At 42.0% G+C, this 20552-nt stretch overlaps 1 protein-coding gene and 1 long non-coding RNA gene across 7 annotated transcripts in view; one reads left to right on the forward strand and one right to left on the reverse strand.

The window, feature by feature from the left end:
* ASAP1 (ArfGAP with SH3 domain, ankyrin repeat and PH domain 1) overlaps positions 1-12929 on the reverse strand; it is a 146178-nt gene extending 133249 nt beyond the window's left edge. For all 4 annotated transcript variants that reach the window (XM_019289159.3, XM_019289157.3, XM_019289158.3 and 1 more), the window contains exon 1: positions 12848-12929. The gene's annotated coding sequence lies outside the window, so the exon portion shown is untranslated. The remainder of the gene's footprint in view (positions 1-12847) is intronic.
* Positions 1-20552, forward strand: part of LOC104692639 — a 50064-nt gene that overhangs the window by 16157 nt on the left and 13355 nt on the right. The window contains exon 5 of one of the 3 annotated variants that reach the window (XR_002046719.3): positions 12748-12855. The exons of 1 other annotated variant lie outside the window; for it this stretch is intronic. This is a non-coding gene — a long non-coding RNA (uncharacterized LOC104692639). Of the gene's footprint in view, positions 1-468; positions 2008-12747; positions 12856-20552 lie in introns of those variants that run through there. One more of the 3 variants, XR_002046716.3, reaches the window with a different exon arrangement.

The raw sequence follows: 20552 nt of genomic DNA on the forward strand, positions 1-20552 counted from the left end.
CTGTATGCTTAGTCACTGCTTAGTTATTTACTCAGTACATAGTTTATAGCAAAATACCCTGTGCATGGTATATAGATAATAGATTAATAATATAATCTGAATGTGACATCAAGCTGTCTTGTCACTGCCCCCACTCATTCTCAATAGCCACTGATTGTGGGCTGAATTCAAGATCAACCATTTGCTATCTGTGTTTTTAGGAAGGAATAATTTTTAAAATTAGAAACTAAACCTGGTGTATCTGTGTTGAAGATCAAATTGTCTCTGCACAAAAAGTCGGGTGCAGTTGAACATTCCATGTCCTTCCTACAGAAGCTTTTCTACTCTGTGTTGTCAGCACCCAAGCAAAGCAAGCAGCACACCTCCTACTTCCAGCCTTCATCGATTAGTCAGGCACTCATGAGGTCATGCATTGTCCTGGTGTCTGAACGCCTCACAGAAGTTAATATATTTGATTTCTATTTGTAGGATGGCCACAGCAAACTGAAGACAAGACCATCAGACTCCAGCTTCTGACAACCCCTCTTGTCTTGGTACAGCTCTGCCCTTCACAGTGCCATGTTTGCCATTCCTTCCTCTTTGACATGCACCAAGCAGTACCACTCTTCTACTTAACGGCCCTGTGAAAATGTAATTTATTTTGGCTCAGTAATACTTCTAGCAGTCCTGTCCTTCAGCAGAGGCAGAGTATAGAAATATCAAAGTGTCTGTAGAGAATTTCCCAAAATACAAGGCACGTAGAAGCCTCAATACAGGCATAGAAAGATGTTCCTAAGTATTCTCTTCAAGTCTGTATCTACCCGTACAGTGAGTCATGCCCAGATCCATTAGCATGGATATTTATGTCTTTGAAATCATATGTCCTGTCTACATAGAAAAATGAGATAAACTCAAAAGTTAGTGACAGAACAGAGCCTTTGCAACTTAACCCAAAGTCAGTCTGTGTAAATGTGATTCTTTACCTCCACTATAGTGAGCTCTGACTCAACTTTTAGACTGTAAAAGTGGAGTGTATCTGACAAAGTGTCTTTGCCTGGGCTGTTCACTCCAGACTCCTTTCATCGTGACTGATGATATGGTCAGCACAGAAAACTGAAAGTAGGTTGCATCTCACCTCATCCTACAAAAGTAGAAGTTTAAAGCAGAGATAATAAAGTAGATGTCTGTAAAGTCAGAGGAATCACACACTAAACTGCTTCTTTCATCCTACTGACTGAAAGAGAGAGAGTAGGGTTCTGATCCCAGAGGTAAACACCTACCCCAAAAATGCTGCATGCCTAAAAGTATTGCAGCAGGGACTTCTTGTTTCTGCCTGAACCATACCACGGGCAGGTATAAGACTGTACCTCTAATTCTACAGTCAAGAAGAGACATTAGGAGGCATAAAACAAATTTTAAAAAACCCCAAACTTTCAATGGAAAACAATAGAAAAAAAAATTGGTGCATTACCACAGATGCTGACATATTTTCCAGTGGCAATCTAATGGGAAGCTGTACTGATTTTTAGGATTTTCTTCAGTAGAATTTACAGAAAAAAACCACAACATAATTATACATTGTAATGCTAGTTTTATATTTTTACCAGGAGAATGATGCATCTGAAAAATAACTTCTTTTTTCAGTTTCATTTGTATCAGTTTCCTGTTCAAACTCATGTAAAACTACTTGGGCTGCCTGTCTTGGTAACAGCATGAATTTATACCAAGACAGAAGTAAGCAAATCATATAGTTTTCAAGAAGGTGGGAAAGCATTGAGACTGAGAGCCTCCAGGCCTTGAGGGTAGTTAAAAATGCAGAATAAATAACACATTATATTCTCTAAACTGCTCCTGTTATTTAATAAATCGCTTAATAAAAAAATTAATATTACCAGTGAATTAGTTAGTTAAACTGGCTAATGAGTGCCTAATGTCTCTGCAAGTGGCAGTGAGATGAGTATTTTGAATGTGCTCAGATGGGGTTGGCTCATACCATAGATAGCAGAGACATGCATGGTGGGAATCTGGAGGTTTCTGCTGCCCTTCTGCAGCTGTGGAACTGAGATGCCTGCTCCATGAATACTTACTTACTTAGAAAGAGAGAAAGAGGGAAAGAGAGAAAAAGAGAGAGAGAGAGAAGAAAGACAGAAAGAAGAAAGAAAGAAAGAAAGACAGAAAGAAAGAAAGAAAGAAAGAAAGAAAGAAAGAAAGAAAGAGAAAGAAAGAAAGAAAGAAAGAAAAGAAAGAGAAGGAAAGAAAGAAAGAAAAAGAAAGAAAGAAAGAAAGAAAGAAAGAAAGAAAAAGAAAGAGAGCTATTTCAAGGCCAATTATCTAAATGAGCTGGAGAAACCTGGGATGACTAAGACCCCAATCTCTGGAGAATTTGCTCTGAACATTTTGATGAATTTTAAAGTGGTATTACATTCTAGGTTTTAATAACATAGCCTTTCTCCTCTTCTTCTGGCTCTAGGCAACTGTTGTTAGGTCCATTTTTTACAAAAGCCTAAGGAGCACACATTAATAAGGCCAAGTCTCTAACCCCAGCACTGCAGATCTGCTGGGCTGCAGAGAGCAGGCGAAAAGGGAGGTGTGTGCATTACCTTCAGCATCACACCTGCTGAGGAGAGCCTTTTGATCTGCCCTCTCACAGGTCTGTTTCACTTTCAGTTCAGCAAATTAATTGAAGGGGAAAGAGTTTTTGGTATCTCTAGCACGATCAGTAACAATTTATTCAGGTTTGGTTTCCTTCTTCGGATATATTAATGAACTGAGTCCAGATCTTGACAAAACAAGAGACATCTCTGATTAGAAAAACCACCAGCATGTCAGTCCCCATCACTGGTTTACAGTTTTAAGTTGGTTTCTTTGGTGAGCAGTTATCGAAGTGTAAACGTTTTGCTGCTTGTGGTTGGAGTCACAAGCAAATCTGGCAGTGAAATATCAAATCGAGAGTAGGTTTAGAGGGCCTTAGTCCCTGCGAAAATTGAAAAGCCTGAGTCAGCAGCCCATATGTGTCACCTGGAAGGCTGGACACTTAAAACTGGGTTAACAAGAGAAGACACAGTAAGAAGGAAGCACCTGAACCACCTAACAGGGATCATGAGAGGTGCAGCTGAGCTTTGAGCAGAGCCTTAGGTAGCTCAGGGGTGTCAGTCTCTGCAGCAGACCTGTAATCAGGAATCTGCCCCTGAACGTGGGAACTCAAGTCAGCCCTCCTTATCTTGTAAAAACGCGGCGCCCCTGCAACACTTGAGAAGTTTGTGGCATTGTGTAGTGGGAAAGTTCCGTGTTCATTCCCCTCCCCTGTCTGAGTGGGACCAGAATTTCCAGCCAGTGTCAGTCCTCTCCCACAAGCCCCTAAGATCACTCTGCAAGGGTGTTACAAAACAATCAAGTTAAATCTTCCTTTGTGAAAAACAAAACCAACACCATAGAGCCCTGTGAATATATCTCAGATTTTGTTCCAGGGAACATCCGATCCAATTTAATTCAGTAAGTCCCTTCCCAGCCATTAATCTCCAGCCAAATTTTGTTCTTCATTTTATTGCACATTATGATTTACTGCACAACTCTGTGTTCATTATTACTTGGAGAAGCAGTTGTTCAGATCCTCTTTCTCTTGATCTCCTGATCAGGAAAATACTGCACAGATGTGAACGGAAGTAAGAATATTACTCCTGTAAGAGAACTCTTCCCCAATTAAACATAGTAGCTGTGAGAGAAGTTATGATCTTGCAAATAGCTTCTGCTTCTAAGAAAGACTTAACAGCACAAATGAGGCCAGCTTTCCTTATATCAAGTCTACTGTTTGCTGCAAAACCTGTGCTGTAACTGACACAATTAATATTGCACAAATATCCTGGGAGGGCTTAAAAATGTCGAAATCCCACATATATATCCTTCAGTACTTAGAAGAAACTGATCTGCCCAGCACATTCCAGAATGAACCTGTTTCCTTTCTGGGAAAAAAAAATATCTTGTTTGTTTCTGTCATGCACAAGAAAGGACAAAGCAGAAACATATTTTCTTGTGATAACTACTGTTGAAACCAGAGGGTGTTGTCAGTGTTCACACAGATTCTGCCTGGTCACTGTGGTCTTCCTCCTCTTTTGCACTCTATCTGTGGGAACCAGAGCAAAGCCTGCTGCAGTTTGCTTCTGGAGTAGGAGCTGGCTGGTACAGCTCACTTCTGGTGTTCATGACCACCACTCATCTCCTGCTAAGCCTGGTAACCTCATATATGTTGCAGATGACTGGAGATGCTAAGGAGCAAAAGCACAGACCTGTCCTTTCTGGATGTCCCAGTTTCTCTCCTATCAAAGTTCCCGTTCTGAAGGGAACTTAGTGTCTTTCCACAAGACTCGAATTGACTTGTCTTCAACAGCCTGGTCCACCTGATGATTTCTATTTAGAATAGGCCTCAAATTTTAAAAACAAATTTTCTGCACCTCAGAGTGGAATTACATTGTCCTGCACTGGGACACTCAAGAGGAAGCACTGAACTCTTGTCTAGCAAAACCCTTAGTGGACTAAAATAACCGACCTCACTTTCGGAAGGACATTGAAATAATCTAATCCAATCTATCTAATTTGTTATGAGCTAAAGTTCTGAATTCTAGGCAGAAGTTCTAGGCTTTTGCAAATTACTAATTAACATTTAACCTACAATGGCTGGGTTCAGCAAACCGGGTCCTCACAAAACATTGCCACTGTACTATCAGCCAGCACTAGTATGGAAGCTATACTGATGCCAGGACATTATTATCTCCAGGAAACACTTCTTGCATTGATATGGTGATTTAATGGCCTGTGGTACTGCAAGGAGAGAGAATTTAACTACTGGGACAAATAACAACAGGTGTCTTTCAGCAAACTGTTATTACTAAAGCCACGTTGGCACACGCAGGTTTGCATGGACACCAAGAGGATTTGGGAACTCTGAAACCCCTTATGGGCAGCCTGGAGGGGCAAATGCTGTGGAAGCTTTTCTCCTGGGTTGTGGTGAGCACATCATCACACTCCTGTGGAAATTCTCATTTGGCCTCATAGTAGTTGTGGCTTTTCCCTTGGGGAGGAGGAAGTTAGAGGTTTCAAACAGTATTGTTTTTCTTCTAGCAACCTGCCTATTTTTGCAAAATGTATAGGAGCTCTTGAGACCTCTGTTCTTCCATCTGTCTCGGTTGAGGGGAGGTCAAAGTCTTGGGAAACACATACACACACAATGCAATTGCCTCAGTCTCACTTGTAGACAGGCTACAGATGCTGCAGAGTTCTCAGTAACACATAATTTAACTCTATTTAAATAATATGAATTCCTATGATATAAGTTACTTTTTCTTTTTTCCCAGGATGTAAATCACAACATGGATAAGGTTCCCTTAAATGATAAGGTGTCTTTCAGCACCAGCATCATGAAGTGTTGTCTTAGACTCCTTGTTTTCCTTAGGATGAGACTAAACCTGATTTGGGTCATGTTCCCTCTTGTGCCTGGTCTGTCTATGGTGTAAATCTATGGTAGGAGCTGTAAGTCTAACCCTCTTGCTCAAGCTGTAGCTATTGTAGGACTTTGCTTAGGACACTGCTGATGTGACTCACAGGACATGGGCCTGTTGCAGATCCCAGACTTGAGAAGGAAATACATGTGTCAGCCACTTGCAGCTGTTGGGGAAACCCCAGTGTCTTAAAATGGGCAGAAGTAGTGTTAGAAATGATCCTTGCAGGAAGGATGTTTCTCACTGATAAAGAACCTTACAGCCAGGCTGTCCTCTGTGCTCGAAGGCAAGGGAGGGGATAAAGCCTAGGAGTTTATGAAATACCCTGTGCAGACATGTGTATACTGCCCTATAGGGGAAACAGCCTAATTACTGCTCTGAGCTTCCAAGGAACTCTGAGAAAAAAAGCATAAATCTCAGCCATCAAGAGACTCCTGTAATTCAGACCAGGTGTCAGGTAGGCTGTTGCACTGCTCCAGCTCAACATGACTTACAATCACCTTTTTATCCTTGTTCCTCTGCTACTGACGCCCTTTAAGTCTAATATTCTCAGTAGTAAGGAAATTTGTTACCACTGAGCCAAATCCCATTTGTCTAGGTAGTGAGAATAAATACCAGCTGTAGATCATCTTGGATACTAAATTTTTAACCCCATCCTGGTCAATACAGAAATATGATAGATCATTCTCTACCACAGCTTCATAAACACAGAAAATAAAAATGACATAGCTTAAATGACCTTTGTGATCTGGGATTCTGGCTAAGACATTTTTTACCATTGGTTAAATCTGGAATCTGATTCATTTAGGACACATGTAACATCAGAATTATACCCTGCTGGTTGATAATAACTCAAAATCTCTATACTTAATGTAGAATTATGGTACCTGTTAGTTTTAAAAACCTTAATTATTTTAAAATATCTTCAGAAATTATTCTACTGAGGTAGAGATCCTCTTTGTTCATGAATATAGATAACTACTGAATTGTAGGAATTTCTGATCCTGACAAGCTTTGCTAAGTACTCAGCTACTAATTATGAACAGGAATAAAAGGACACCTGCTGAAATAATTATTAAAGGATGTGTAACTACAACCTGCCTCTTATCAGATGGATGGAGTCAGTACCCTCCACCAGCAGAGAATGCAGTCTTACACATTTTATGACAAACATGCTGTTATGTAAATGATTACATCAGTAGGCATATTAATTTGTGTGAATACTGAACTGCTTGGATTTTAATGCAGAAGGAAAGTAGCAATATAGTTCCATGCTAAATTAGGTAAATAAAGCACTAGAGTTCCATAGTGCTGGCATAGATCTTGTTTAGTCACAAATAAGTCTGGAATATTTCCACAAAATTCATTTTGTAGCCCAACTATAAATCAGGTAGGAAACTAGGATTGTACCCTCACTGTTAGTAATGATTTAATAACTGTAAATTCAGGACAAAATTCCTTCAATGATTTTAACTACCCATTTTTGTCTAACAATCTCTTGTACCTATAAGAGCCTTTTTTAAATGGATGCCTAAAATGTGTGTTAGTTTAAGTAGGAAAAAGCCTACAAAGCATGTTGCAAATATTTGCAGGACAGGTACATCCTAAGCATGAAAGCTCAGAAAATCCTCCAGATGAGATCCTGGAATGCTGGGGCCATAATCTGTGGAAATACCACTACATGTCCTCCCTGTTCAACTCTTGCACCTTTCATGTATCAGCCACTGCTGGAGACAAGGTCCAGAAGTGTTGGCTCAGATGGTTTTATGTTCCTATGTAGAATCATAGCACTGTGCTAAGGGCTTGGTGCTAGGCTGAATCTAGATACTATAAGGCTTGTCCTAGTGCCTGAAATGTCCTGCTGCCTCTCTGGCTGACAGTTCTGGCCAGGAAAAAATTGCTTTCTATGCACTTGGCCAGTTGCTATAAAAAGGACGTGCAGCTGTGCCAGGCTTGGCAGGAGACATCTCCCTCTCCTTGCCCCAGTAGTTCTGGGGAGTGCATCAACTGTGGGCCTTGCATTTACCACGTACATGCTCCCTTCTGGCTGCTGCAGAGATGAACAAAAGGAAAGTGGGAGCCAGCCATGCTGCTCCTGCTGCTGGTCTGGGTAGTGCCATGCAGTGTCTTGCCTGTGGTCACGTCATAATTCGGAGCCAGAAGGTGGCAATCTCAGGGGTGTCGTTCAGCCACTAACTAAGGGCTGATTTATTTTCTCCCCAGACTGGAAAACAGATATGGAGGAATGTTTGGGGTTGAAGGTCTTCCCAGGACCTGGGGGCACAGCTCAATTTCTAATTGGAATCCAATCCCATCCCTGTGCCACCAGGCTACAGCTTCTGTCACTGCAGCCATGAGAGAAGACTTGGCAAGGCCTTGTTTACTCTTCCTCCAAATCAGTTTAACTTTTCAACCTTAAGGCCACACTCCAAAAGCCATTTGCTTTCCTAGATCAGGAGCCATTCTGGTAATTGTACAGATACAGTATTTTTACCTGCTGAATTACAAGTGAGGTTTGTAGTTGGGTGAAGAAGATTAGTTGCACTTGTTATTTTCACAATTAACACTTAGGAGCATGTGTATGTGTAGCCAAAGAGAGGTTCTCCTAACCATGGGCTGAGGATGCACTGGATCAGATGGCAATTATCCCATGGCCTTAGGGAGTCACAAACTACTTGCAGAATGCCTCACAGACATCTTTTCCCATGGGGAAGTGTTTCAATCTTCAGTTTTATTGGCTTCTTTAAGCCCCAGATTCTTTCAAACTGGACGTTAGCACAGCCCCACAGCTCTGGGATAACAAGCTCTGAGGCACCATGCCAGTGTTGGGGTCTTTACCCCCAAAAGCACAGCTGCTCATCTTGTTAGCACACCTCCTCTCTCCAGTCTTTCCTCTCTGTCCAACAAATTCAGGTTTTTGGGATGGAAGAGCACTAATGACGTATTTTACCACCCCAGACGGGGTTGCTCCTTGACATCCCCTGCAGAGCCTGGCTCTCCACCCCTGCCTCTCACCCCGTCCCGCAGGGATCATGCAGCAGTCTCAGGCACTCTCAGCTTCACAGCAAAGCTTCTCCAATTTGTTATTTTTTCTCTGGCCTTATTTATGAAAGTGGTGTGCCAAAACACTGTCCCCTTCACTGCCACCCCTTTTCTCTCTGTTCTGTTTCCCGTCAGGTGTTTTGCTCTGACACACAAAGTAAAGACACAAAATATGAGGTGGGAACATCTGGCCCTGGCTGTAGAGCGTTGTCAAGGAGAGAAGTTCCTAGACATAAGATCAGCTTTTTCTCCCCTCTTCACGGGACCCTTCTGTGGGATGTTCAGGGCTTCCTGCCGCAGCCCCCAGGGTGGCCAGCAGCCCAGCCTGCGCTTCGCTCTCTCCAACACAATTACAGTCTGCAAATGTTTAAAGGCAGTTTCTTTTGAGTTAGCCACATGCTTCAAATTGTTATGTGGTTAACCACTGAGAACAAACCCCCACACAAATGCCTAAGGATCAACTTGCTCGAGCCAGGGTGGTAGCAGTGGGGGCAGAAGAGGAGAGGGGAGACTTCCTCATTTTGCTTTTGATGAGAAGCAAATAGTTATCTTTTGACTTTCCTAAAGTGCCAGCAGCCACCGTGTCACAGTGTGTGCTGGGTGATGCCAGTTGCACATTTGTTTGCTGATGAAAGGAGCCTTGTTCAGCAGCCGTGGCCATGCACACCATGGGCCACATCCTCCGTTGGTGTAAACCAGCTCTCTGGTGAATAGGAACTGAAAATGCAACCCCCTCTCCCCACGTGATGTGCAAGTGCCAAGCTGGGGAAAGACTTATGCGCTTTGACATTGTCCTATCCCATGTCCCTTAACTCTTATAAAAGCTGAATACTTTTCTGCTGACTCACATAGACAGATGGATTTTGTTAACTCCAGTCGAGATAGAGGAAGATGCACTAAAAGCATCACTTGGCGGGGCTTAATTCAGCTTTGGGGTTCAGGGGGAGACTGAGCAAGGAGCTTCACATCTCTCCCTGTTCAGCATGGATGGAGCTTGGCTCCTGGGTGCCACGTGGGAGGAGTGATGTGTGGTCTAGGCTGAGCCCTGCTGCTAATCAGTGTCTGAAATAATGACCCATGCTGTCATTCCATCCCCCTCCCTGTGCCCTCTCTGAAGCTCTGCAGCTCCCCAAAGCCCAAGAAAGAGACTTGGAGCCAACAGCAACAGAAAAAAAACCACCCCCAAACAAGCACAGAACTCAAATCCCTGCAGTAATTCCATTGCATCTGCTTAAATCTCCTTACGTTACAGACGATTTTAGTGAAGTAAATTAACTTCCCTTTGCTTGTGTTTCCTTGTATTTTTGAAGACTATGAAACTGTTGAGAAGCAAATTGTCTTACAAACTCCTGGGGACAGTTTCCAAACATGATTGGCAGAGCTGTTCATGTAGTGTTCCTGAGAGTGGACCCGAGTGGAGATAGAGATAGTTACTTTGCCATGGACCAACTTTAAGATCCATCTTTATTTTAATTTCTAAAATGGCAGATTAAAGGCTCACAAAGTGACTAGGATAGTCTTGAGGGGGAAGATCCAATCCACACGTGATCTGCTTTCTCAGGTGTGAAACAAAATTGAATTCTTTGCTTTTTGAGAAAAACTGCATGAAAAGGAAGGGTTAAAAATATTTGGATGTGGGGGACGTTTTCAGTGAAAGTGGTTTAGTTCCTCTGGTCCATTTATCATCTGAGCAGTGAAACATCACTGTGCTTATGAAGTTAGCTCTGCAGGACTCTGTACCTGTCAAAATTGTTTATCCATACTTGCCAACAACAGCAAGAAAAGCAGGAGGACTGGCAGTCGTGATGGTGAGTGAGTTGGACACATGGACTGAAGGTGCATGAGTCGAACCTCCTCACTGATGCAGAAAAAGAAAATGAGTGAGAAAAAGAACATTAAAGCATGAAGTGTCTAATCTTAGAGAGTTTAACGGTATGGTTCATTACAAAAAAAGAAGAATTTGCAGAATTTCTTCATGGGCAACTGAGTAGGTAGGTCTTGGTGGCTAATTAGTCCTCATGCTGCCGAAGGTTCAGGAATAAATGCCAGCAGAAGCAGCTGCTGGGGGACATTGGCACATTAACATTATCGACCATGGGTAAATGATTGGGAATATTGCACTTAGATAATTGAAAACTGATGTGATAATCACTTATTAAGGAATTATTAAGGAACTTCTGAGTGCTTAGTATCATTATGTGAAAATATATAAAAAATTCTCAGTCTAAATCCAACAGAACCTTAAGCCTATGTGAGGGCTATTAGGGAAAAAAAAAAAAAAAAGAGGGGGGCGGGCAGAGAATTCAGGTTTATAAAAAGAAACCCATACACAATGAGCTGAAGGTTGTGCTTCTGCACTTCCTGCTCTGGGTGTGAGCAGAAGAGGAAATACCAAAATACCACCAGAAAAACTATTCCCACAGCATTCCCAACCTGGCTGAAACCAGAAAAGTTCTGACAGCCCTACAAAAAGGGGGTAAAACCCCACAACTGACCCAGTCTCAAGGATCTTACTCATAGGAAGGCCAACAAAATTTCCAAAGCTAGGAGGTTTGGGTAGACCTAGATGAGTCTCTATATTTCCCCTGACTCCTCATCTGTATTTTCTGTACTTCATGGATCATTGATGACATGTGACTCTTCTGCCAGCTTTGAGAGGAGCACATTTCTGCTGCAGCCAGTTTGATCACACCCATGACCGCAGACCATCAAATTGCATGTTAAGTGCAAGGCAGGGCACCATGGCCCAGTCCAACTCAGGTGAGGGGTTCCTTGGCCCCCTTTCATTTTTTGACAATCAACCCAGTACAATGAGAGTACATCCTATGTACACTGCAAGAACTGACCTTTCAATGCATAAAATGCCACCAGTTTCAGTGTTGCCCCATGTTAATGATTAAAACTGAATTGCTGGAGATTCCAAGGCAGACGAGACCTTAGTTTGGTCTGGCTGCTCTAGTAAACCTTCCACTTATAGCAAAGAAAACCTTGAAGATGAGCAGCAGGATCACATTCAAAGGGTTGTACAGATCGCTGGCACACCAAACACTTAGTTTAAAACCTCAAATCTGAAAACTTTGCAAAGAACTTGGAAAATGGCTCTTTCCCTTTATTAGTATAAGAAGGAAAGTATTCTGTCCTACTAACCTCCCAATATTTAAATATCAAAGTCTCTTGTTTGACATGCAGTACTGTACACTAGAATTCAGGACTTGTTCAATAATCTAAGAAAAACAGTAAAATTACTATAAAAAAATAAAATTATGATAAAAAGCTGGTTTTCCTATAGATGTTTCCCTACATCTAAGCAATTCCTGAATCAAGTTTTTTCCCTACAATTAGAGAATCAAATCCCTGGACTGGGTCCAGTGAGTAGCTCAGGAATGTTCAGCACAACCACAGCCTCCAGCCACGGGACAGAACAAAAGTTGCAGCAGTGATGATGCTTTATCTTCCACAACTTACTCCAGCAACACTTCCATGGATGCCAATAATGCAATCTGCTTCAAAGAGGCCTGAAAAGAAGATTTTTTTTCTTTTCAAATTCTGAGTCACTGATTTCGAGACTGGTCAACTCATTGCAGTTGTGACTGTGGTTTAGCTAAAACCACCTAAGGCTGATAATGTCATCATGAGCTCTCACATCCAAAAATGAAGCTAAAACCTTAGCTAAGCCCCATGTCTGAATGCAGCTTTCCAGTTCATTCAGAGCAGCACAGCACTCAGCATTTTCCCTCCAACAACAGAAAGCCCCTTTCTGGCCTCCCGGCACATTGCTGCATGGAATACACTGTCACTCCTACTGCAAACTTATTTAAGAGACAATAGGGCAAATAGTTGGCACATAGATTCTTCTTAAAACTTAAATCTAGATCCACAATAAAATGTAAAAGGCCAAGGAAACATGCAAAGAGAATTAGAAAATGCTCATTTTTCTTTTAAAATTAATTTTTGCTGTGAGTGAGACGTTGCAATTTACAATGTGGGCCCCATTCTGCAAGTCCTTTCTTACATGAGCTCTTTTTAAACTCACTGAGGTTGTTTACTTGAGTAAAAGTTACTTACATGAGAAAGGACTCACAGAATCCAGCCTTCCATATTTTGCTACAAAGTTTACCTAGACATTATCTGGGCTGTGGAGCAGCGTGTGTTATTTTCAGGAAATAAAACTGGACTTCAGTTGTTTTTTTTGGAAAAAGTTCTGACTTCAGCTTCACCCATCTGCTTTTTGCAGTTTGCTCCGCAGCCACATTGAATGGATGGGCTCAGCCTTTGTCCCTGTCTCTGAGCTGCTCGTTACCAGCCACGCTCAGCCCCGACGCGCTGTAACTCACCAGGACGTGTGCAGTCTGAATTCCCATTCCAGATTTGGTCCTCAAGCCTAAGGCCATTATTCCACCTCAGACTAAAACATATTCTCCCATAGGCAGCTGAAAAAGAGCATGTTTCTTCAGGTTTTCTTGCCACAAAATGATAAAATAAACTGAAATAAAGAAATAATAATAAAAAGGAAATCCAATGTACGGCAATCCTCAGAATTTTGGAGTCTAAGACTGTTGATCAGCATCCATAAATGTCCTGACCGGTGAGGAGACACAGGCACTACAACTGGAAAGAGAGCAGGAAGGAAAACCTACCATGTGAGCAAAGTTAAAAAAAAAGGGGGGGTGGGGGGAAGAGAGAGAGAAAAAGGTCTGCTCACTGGACAGCACTTGGGCTGATAGCAGGGATTTCAGGAAATCCAAACACTCAGACAGGAAATCTGAACACTGGATAAACATGCCATAATCTCCACAGATACAGTTAACGTGCAGTGTCCCTGTTAACCCCTTGCCTGCCCAGGGCTGAGCCTGAAATCGGATCTGCGTTATGAGACGCCTGGAAACACAAGCTGCCCGGGAGGCTCCACAGTCTGAGTGCTCAGAAGTCTGAGCGGCAGCCCTGCATTCAGCCCTGCCCTCTCTTTTTTGAACTCCATTGATTTCTACACAGTGCTGCTTTAGTGAAAAAGTGCATAATTTTCCTCCTCTGAGAAGGAGATGCACCCTGAGCCCCGCAGCAACCTGCCTGAACTCCTGTGTGCCACTGACTCTGGATACCTGGTAGTCCTGAGGTAGTTTTACTTGGTTCTTTTTCCACTCTCTTTTGCTGTGACACAAGATTTGTACAGCTGTCTGTGGGATATTTGCAGAGTCCCCACCATGATTTACTCCACACTGGTGCAGTGGGGACCCCCTTTATGCCATTTTGTCAAGAAATCTAGTTCCATGGCAGAGGGGCTGGAATTAGATGACCTCTAAGGTCCCTTCCAACCCAAACCATCCTATGATTCTGTGAACCGAGGAACAAACTCTGCAGTCGCTAGCAAAATTAAGATGAAGCCTGTTTGGTTGGTTATTTTTGGAATTTAGAATTTGCTCTTTGTGTCTTGTGGCTCACTTGTCATCCTTAAAAATATCACTTTTAGGCTTCTTAATTTATTTCTTTTATATGATCTACCTTGGTTACACTATTAGTGTAAAGCTCTTAGCTAGTTACAAAAGCAAGGAGAAGCAATAATATTGCATAGAACTGACCCCTTGCTCCCACAGATGTAATTAATAAAGTGAAGTTTACATGAGAGTTGCCAAATTTAAATTCACAGTATTATAAGCACACACACGCACACACAATTAAGCCCCTGCATGTTTGCAGAATGGGGACTTCACTGTGTTTTCTGGAGGTGGACAATTGCAGGCTTCTCTGCTTTCCAGAGGTTATGGACTCCTAAGGCGAGGGCCCACTCCCAAAAATGCTTCCTCTCTCTGAAACCTGACGTTTTGGGACAGTCCTGCCTAAACATGTTAGAAAGAAAACATCATGTCTTTAGATTTTCTGGTTCTCCTAAGACTTCCTAGAAATTAAAAAAATGATAGAAATTACTACCTTGAATTTCACTTGCTGGTGGAAGTAATTAGACACAGAGGTAATATCCACTGACTGGTGCCCTCGCCCAAGGCACTGGCAATCAGCTCGTCTGAAATGGCCCCAGTGTAAGTCCCACATGCAATACTAACCTGTATCATTATATTAAGGTTCCTGCTAGGAACAAAATAGGACCACTATAGGAAAAGGCTTCCTTCAGCACCTTCTGCTACTTGCAGTGTGTTTCTGCTTATTATTTCAAAGACAGAAGCTCTGGCAAACCAGCATTTGTTACAGCATTCCCTGGAAGTGGCCAGGCTTGGACATCATGCCTGGATTATGGAGTCAGGTTGTGTTGGCGTAGGAAGCCTGGCAGCAGAACTGGGGTGGAAAATGGGGCTTTGGGGGCATCCCTTCCTCAGGAACTCTCCTTTGGTCTCCAGCCTAATTCTTGATGAAGAAAATATCTTTCAAGTTGTGTCCTCATGTTCCCAGTCATTCTCCTACTACTTTTTAGAAAGTGTGAGGCTGGTGATGGAGGTCAGTCACTGTGTACATGGTTGGAGCACTGGTGGCTGCATCTGTGCAAAGAGCTGGTAGAACAAATACTTGACTTTAGAGGCATGAAGTCATCTGCCTTGTCTAGCACGTGCTGCATGAAACAAGGACCAAATGGTTGCTTGATGATGTCAGGAGCAAACTGGTGGAAAAACAGGGAAAAATTAAAACATGTCAGGGTCGAACTTTATTTCTTTTCTTTCTTGTTCCATGGGCTTTGCCAGTGAGCTATTTCAGTTATTCACTTTTTTTCCATAAGAAGTTCTTCTGTTGTCACGGTATTTTTCACCTTCTCTTTTCTTGTATTTTCCCCTTAGCACCACTCTTTGCAGCAGCAAAAGGAAAGCAAAAAATAGAGAAAAGGTATAAAGTACAGCCTTTTCAGTATAACTGAAAAATGATTCAAAAAAAAAAAAAGAGAAAATAGGCATAACACTTCAAAATATGCATTTTGACCAAAAAAAAGCCTTTTAAGATTGAGAGACTTTTCATTGGAAAACATTCAAGCAGCTCTAGAAAAAAAAAAGGAGCTGGGGGAATTGGGATAAAATTTATTACCACTAACATCTGCTGTAAATCAGTTAGAGGTAGGCAAACATTCCCTACCAGGGCAGAGTTAGGTCAAGGTGAGAGGCGATAAAGCAATAATTAAAAAGACCAGAGTCCTCCAGCTACCTTCAATAGGCTATAAGCAGAAGAGCAAGTGCTTTCTGCTAGAACTGGGGTTCTGTCTGGAAAAATGTCAAAGAGGGGGGAAAAATAATTTCTATTCAATGGAAAACTATCAGTTTATAATACATCTCCAACAATTTCCATACAGAACTACAAAAAGTATTATACTTTTCTGGTTTTTTAGTTAAAAAATAAGTAGGAAAAAAGGTTGTGCTTATTGTTAAAAGTTTAATTTTATGAGATATTTCTGTTGAAAAACTCTGCAGAAAGGTGTTATTGTCGGTCTCGGCAAAACAGAGAACAGGGACAGCATGGTAGGCAAAATAATGAAGCTGACAATAATAAATTATATAGAAACATTCCAGCCAAACTGGGGCAGAAAGAAATCTTCGAACTAAAGCAAGCAGAATTATCAAAACTAAAGAGTAGATAAAGATTCCTGGAAGGGCACAGCAGCTGCAAAAAATCCCCCATCACCTTAAGAAAAAAAAAGCCAGGGGCCTTACTCAGTACAGATGTGAAGATGCTTGCTTTTAAATGGGAAAAACCCTTTACCACATCCACCATTGATGTACCCGCCGCAGCTGAGCTTTCTGATCACTTGTTCTATATCCCCAGGATGTAGCTTTGTGTATTCCTAGAGCTGATAACAAAATTGTCCCTTCTTCCACAAAGAACTCTATGGCTACTGAATTAAGACAAGATTAAAAGGGTTTAGATATGCATGTGAAAGATAAAGCACATGAAATCATTATTGAGATCATGAACAAAATGCTCAAGAAAGTTATCATCAACCTATGAGGCCCCAAGCTCTGTTATTTTCCATGTATTAATGACAAGCCCTATCATTATAATAGCTAGGAATTTTTATTTTTTTCATTATAGATTTGAAAGAAAGATCAGTCCTTTACTGCCCTACATATTGGATTTGGAGAAGATTTCAACAGAATAAATAAAACATTTGGAGAAAGAAATCGCAGGTCCTAGTTTTGTCAGTCTCCACCCTTCAGTCACCCAGACGTTTTACATCCTTAAAGAAAATGTCTTAATATATTCACATGAAACTAATTTACTTTCCCTTTTGAGCATGGCCAGCCCTGTGCCTCAGCCATCCCAGACCTCTCTCTCTCTAGCTACTAAAAACTGGATGCCAGAGAAATACTGTGACATGCTAAACCAAATTCCCCAATCACACTGTGACTCTATCTGCATTTACTACAGCATATACTAAAACTTTGCAAACATTAGAGAAAATGAGTAGAAAACACTATCCAAAAGGATTTCAAAACACTGACACAACTTATTGTGAGCTATAAACACTACTTTTCTTGAAAACTTCAGTAATTAACTTGTTTAGAGACTTCTTGCTGTGCTACCAAACATCTCTGTGCACCGGCTTTCAATTTTAACATTTCCTTGGAGATCCCTGCCACTTTTATTACTAGTCCTGCTCCTTCCTAAATGAGCAGGCAAGGAGGTTTACTTTTGAGATCAGCATCCCTGCTGGCAGTGTTGCACTAGGAAAAGCCCCAAGCCCCAAGCCCCCTCCATCCGGCAGCAAACCATGTGCTCTTACATTACATGAGAAACATTGCTGCTTTCCCCACTGTTCATTCAGTGAAATACAGCAGAAGCTGTGTTCTAACAGGTTTAACGACATGTTTGTACATTTATTAAGCAAATAGCACCTCTTGACGTTCTGAAAAGGTCCGGGCAGTAGAAACTGCCTTGTCAAGAAGCACTTGACCCTTGCTGGTAGCTACAGGCTGCACTAATGCACAGGAGGCAGTGCATGTTTCATTTTCAACTGTTTTTAGAGTTTTCTTTTTTTAAATAAGAAAAAAACCCAAACCCTGAAGCATTTCTTTTTTTGCCTCTCCTTCATTGTTCCTTTTTACAATGGCAAAAATGGGGAATATTTTTGTAGTCCTCTTTTTTCCCCCCTATTTTCTTTCCAATGTGGCATGTGAAGGGAGGAAACCAAAGACATGTACAAACAATTTTTTTACCGGCTCTGCTCAAAAAATGCTGTATAGATATATACAGTAAAGGGTACTAAAGAAAGCAGATGTCACCTAGAGAGGTCCCCATGGTGTCAGAGTAGCTGCTGACTTCATATTTTGCCAAAGATATGTGGACAGTCCAGATAATGTTTAGGGACAGCTGTAAGTTGAATTATGCACCAAATTACAACAAAAATGTTGTGTGGAGAAATCTGAGTCTCCCTACATTGTCCTCTATAGGTTTCCAGGATGTCAGTTGTGCTGAAAGGGCTGGGTTGGAAGGACACCTTGGACATGTGAGTGTCACACCAGGCTTATTCTCCAATTGTTACCAAAGTTTTCCTTGGTTTCCTTTCTAAAAATTGTTGAAAAAGACGTCTCCTTAATGTGTTGTCATTGGTTTGTTACAGAAAAGTTAAATGACAAACAGAACTCAAGAATTCCAGACATTAACAAACACTATGACAAACCCCAGTTGATCACCAGATTGGTTTAGCAATTAGGGGATTTTTAAGAAAAAGAAACGTAAACTTCTCATGATCTTTGGTCATATGAGCAATTATTTTAAGCTATTTTAAGCAGACTAAATGTATACATAAAAATTAGTGCTATATTTCTCGTCAATCCCTCATCACAAGGAGCTGAGCATTTGTAAGTATGGATGGGTGCCATGAGACTTGTCATAGACATGTGAGAGTCAACACTGTTACAAATGCTGCAAGCATCACATGCTCTAAGCACTGAATATTTGTAGGCAACATAGGCTGTATGCATGAGTTGTTAGCCTGGAGAGCTTTAGAGTGGTCCAGAAAATTAAAGGCCACTGAGAAAATAATGTTATTTCTAATTGTATTCACAGCTTTTGGAAATAGGCGATGGCCATCATGCCTACAAAGAGGAAAATAAACTCAAATCCATTTTTTTTCCATGACTGTAATTGATTAGGAGTTTAGATTTTCATGCATATGCATATGCCTGTGGGTCATCAAAATCCAAACCCTTGAATGCTGATGAGGAAACAAGACTGAGAAACAAAGCCAAAGAGTAAAATAGAATTCCTCTCTGTTATGGCCCCGATGTATGTAGATGAGAAGGAGATAGCCCAGCAGAAGGCTGGGACTGCTGCAGAAAGATATGACTTTTGCAGGGAGAAAAACAGCGTGTGTGGCAGTGTGGCCTCTGTTAGACCCAGTGAGTCAGAAAGTGCTGTATCCCATGCTCAGAAGGGCTGCAGTGCCTGTCCTCCACTACCAATGCACCTGGGACCAGCATCAGAGAGGTTTGTGGGGAGAAGTAGTGATTAGAGAAGAGACTCTCTATTGTCACAGAGACTGCAGCACTTCCCCAAAGGAGGAATGGGCTCTGCAGATGTCTCATTTCCATATTTCTCCTCATCACATAACTCTTCTGGCTGCTTACACTCTGGTTATAGACTCCTCTTTGGGAAAAGCTCCTTCATGTCTTGTGGGAGGTGGTGGCTGCTTTCATCCCACTCTCACTTGCTGTGAATCCCTCTGCAAGTGTTCAACAGTTGAAACACTCATCCTGGCTCAGCCAGGATCTCATTTATGCTCTGCCATGTTATCATTGGGGCTTTCAAACACAATATCTGTTTTAGGGCTACAAATCACATCCATGGAGGTAGATCATACAACACCAAACATTAATTAATCCCCTTTCTGAATGACTCTTCTTGGGCTAAATATCTTGCCTTCCTACCTTGTAATTTCAGCACACACTGCCTCACTAGCTTTGTACTTCAGGAGGAGGTACCCATATTCCTGATGCTCAGGGAAAGCACAAAGGAGTGTTCATGTGGTTCTTCTCATACAAACGAGGGATCATGACTTTTCCTCTTGTGGAGGTCAGATGAGAGATCTGCTAGTCAATCTTTGGTTATTCAGTGACTAAAGGCCAGAGGTTTATAACCTGTTCCAAACACCTTAACACCTTCTGACCAGCCTTTCTACTGCCTGAGGCCCAGACCACACTCTGCCCCAGTGGGTTGCCCCACCTGTCCAGTCCTAGGAAGCAGATTAAATTGTTAATGAAGTTTCATTAGGCAGGTTCATGGATAATGCCAAGTTCAAGCTCTTATGCTGGCCTTGGTCAAATCACCCAAACTTCACTTAAAGTGACAAATCCCAGGGCACTTCCAAACTGCTGTATAGTTGTGTTTTGGCTTAATCCCAACTTGAAGCAGGATGAAGGGATGTGCAGTAACCCTACTCCACTGCACTCACACATTGCCCCGTACCTTCTGCTTATACAAGACAGAGCCTGGGTCTCTCTGGCTACACCTCTTACCTTGATGAATTGTGCCTCAGGTTGGGGTCCATTTTTTTGTTAGGTGTTTTGTGTTGGTTATGTTTGCACTGTCTGTAAGGTCTGCATCTCAGTTTGCAGCTCTGTGCCTGAATTTTCTCTGTATGGTGAGCCCCTGGCCTTTCTCAGACTGGAGCTTGAGTGGGAGCCAGTGTCTAATTGATGCAGATGATAAATAGAATAGGATATTTCAGTTGGAAGGGACCTAAAATGTTCATCTAGTCCAACTGCCTGACCACTTCAGGGCTAACCAAGAGTTAAAGCATGTTATTGAGGGCATGCCCTCATTTGTCTTAAACACTGACAGGCTTGGAGTGTTGACCACTCTTGGAAGACTGTTCCACTGTTTTGATACCCTCTGAAGCATGTTGAAAGAAGGGCGAAGCAGCTGGGGAAGGGTCTAGAGCACAAGTCCTATGATGACCAGCTGAGGGAGCTGGGGGTGTTCAGCCTGGAGAAAAGGAGGCTCAGGAGGGACCTTATTGCTCTCTACAACTCCCTGAAAGGAGGTTGTGGCCAGATGGGGGTTGGTCTCTTCTCCCAGGTAACGAGTGACAGGATATGGCCTCATGTTGCA

This window comes from Corvus cornix, chromosome 2 (assembly GCF_000738735.6).
Source record: "Corvus cornix cornix isolate S_Up_H32 chromosome 2, ASM73873v5, whole genome shotgun sequence".
NCBI lineage: Eukaryota > Metazoa > Chordata > Aves > Passeriformes > Corvidae > Corvus > Corvus cornix.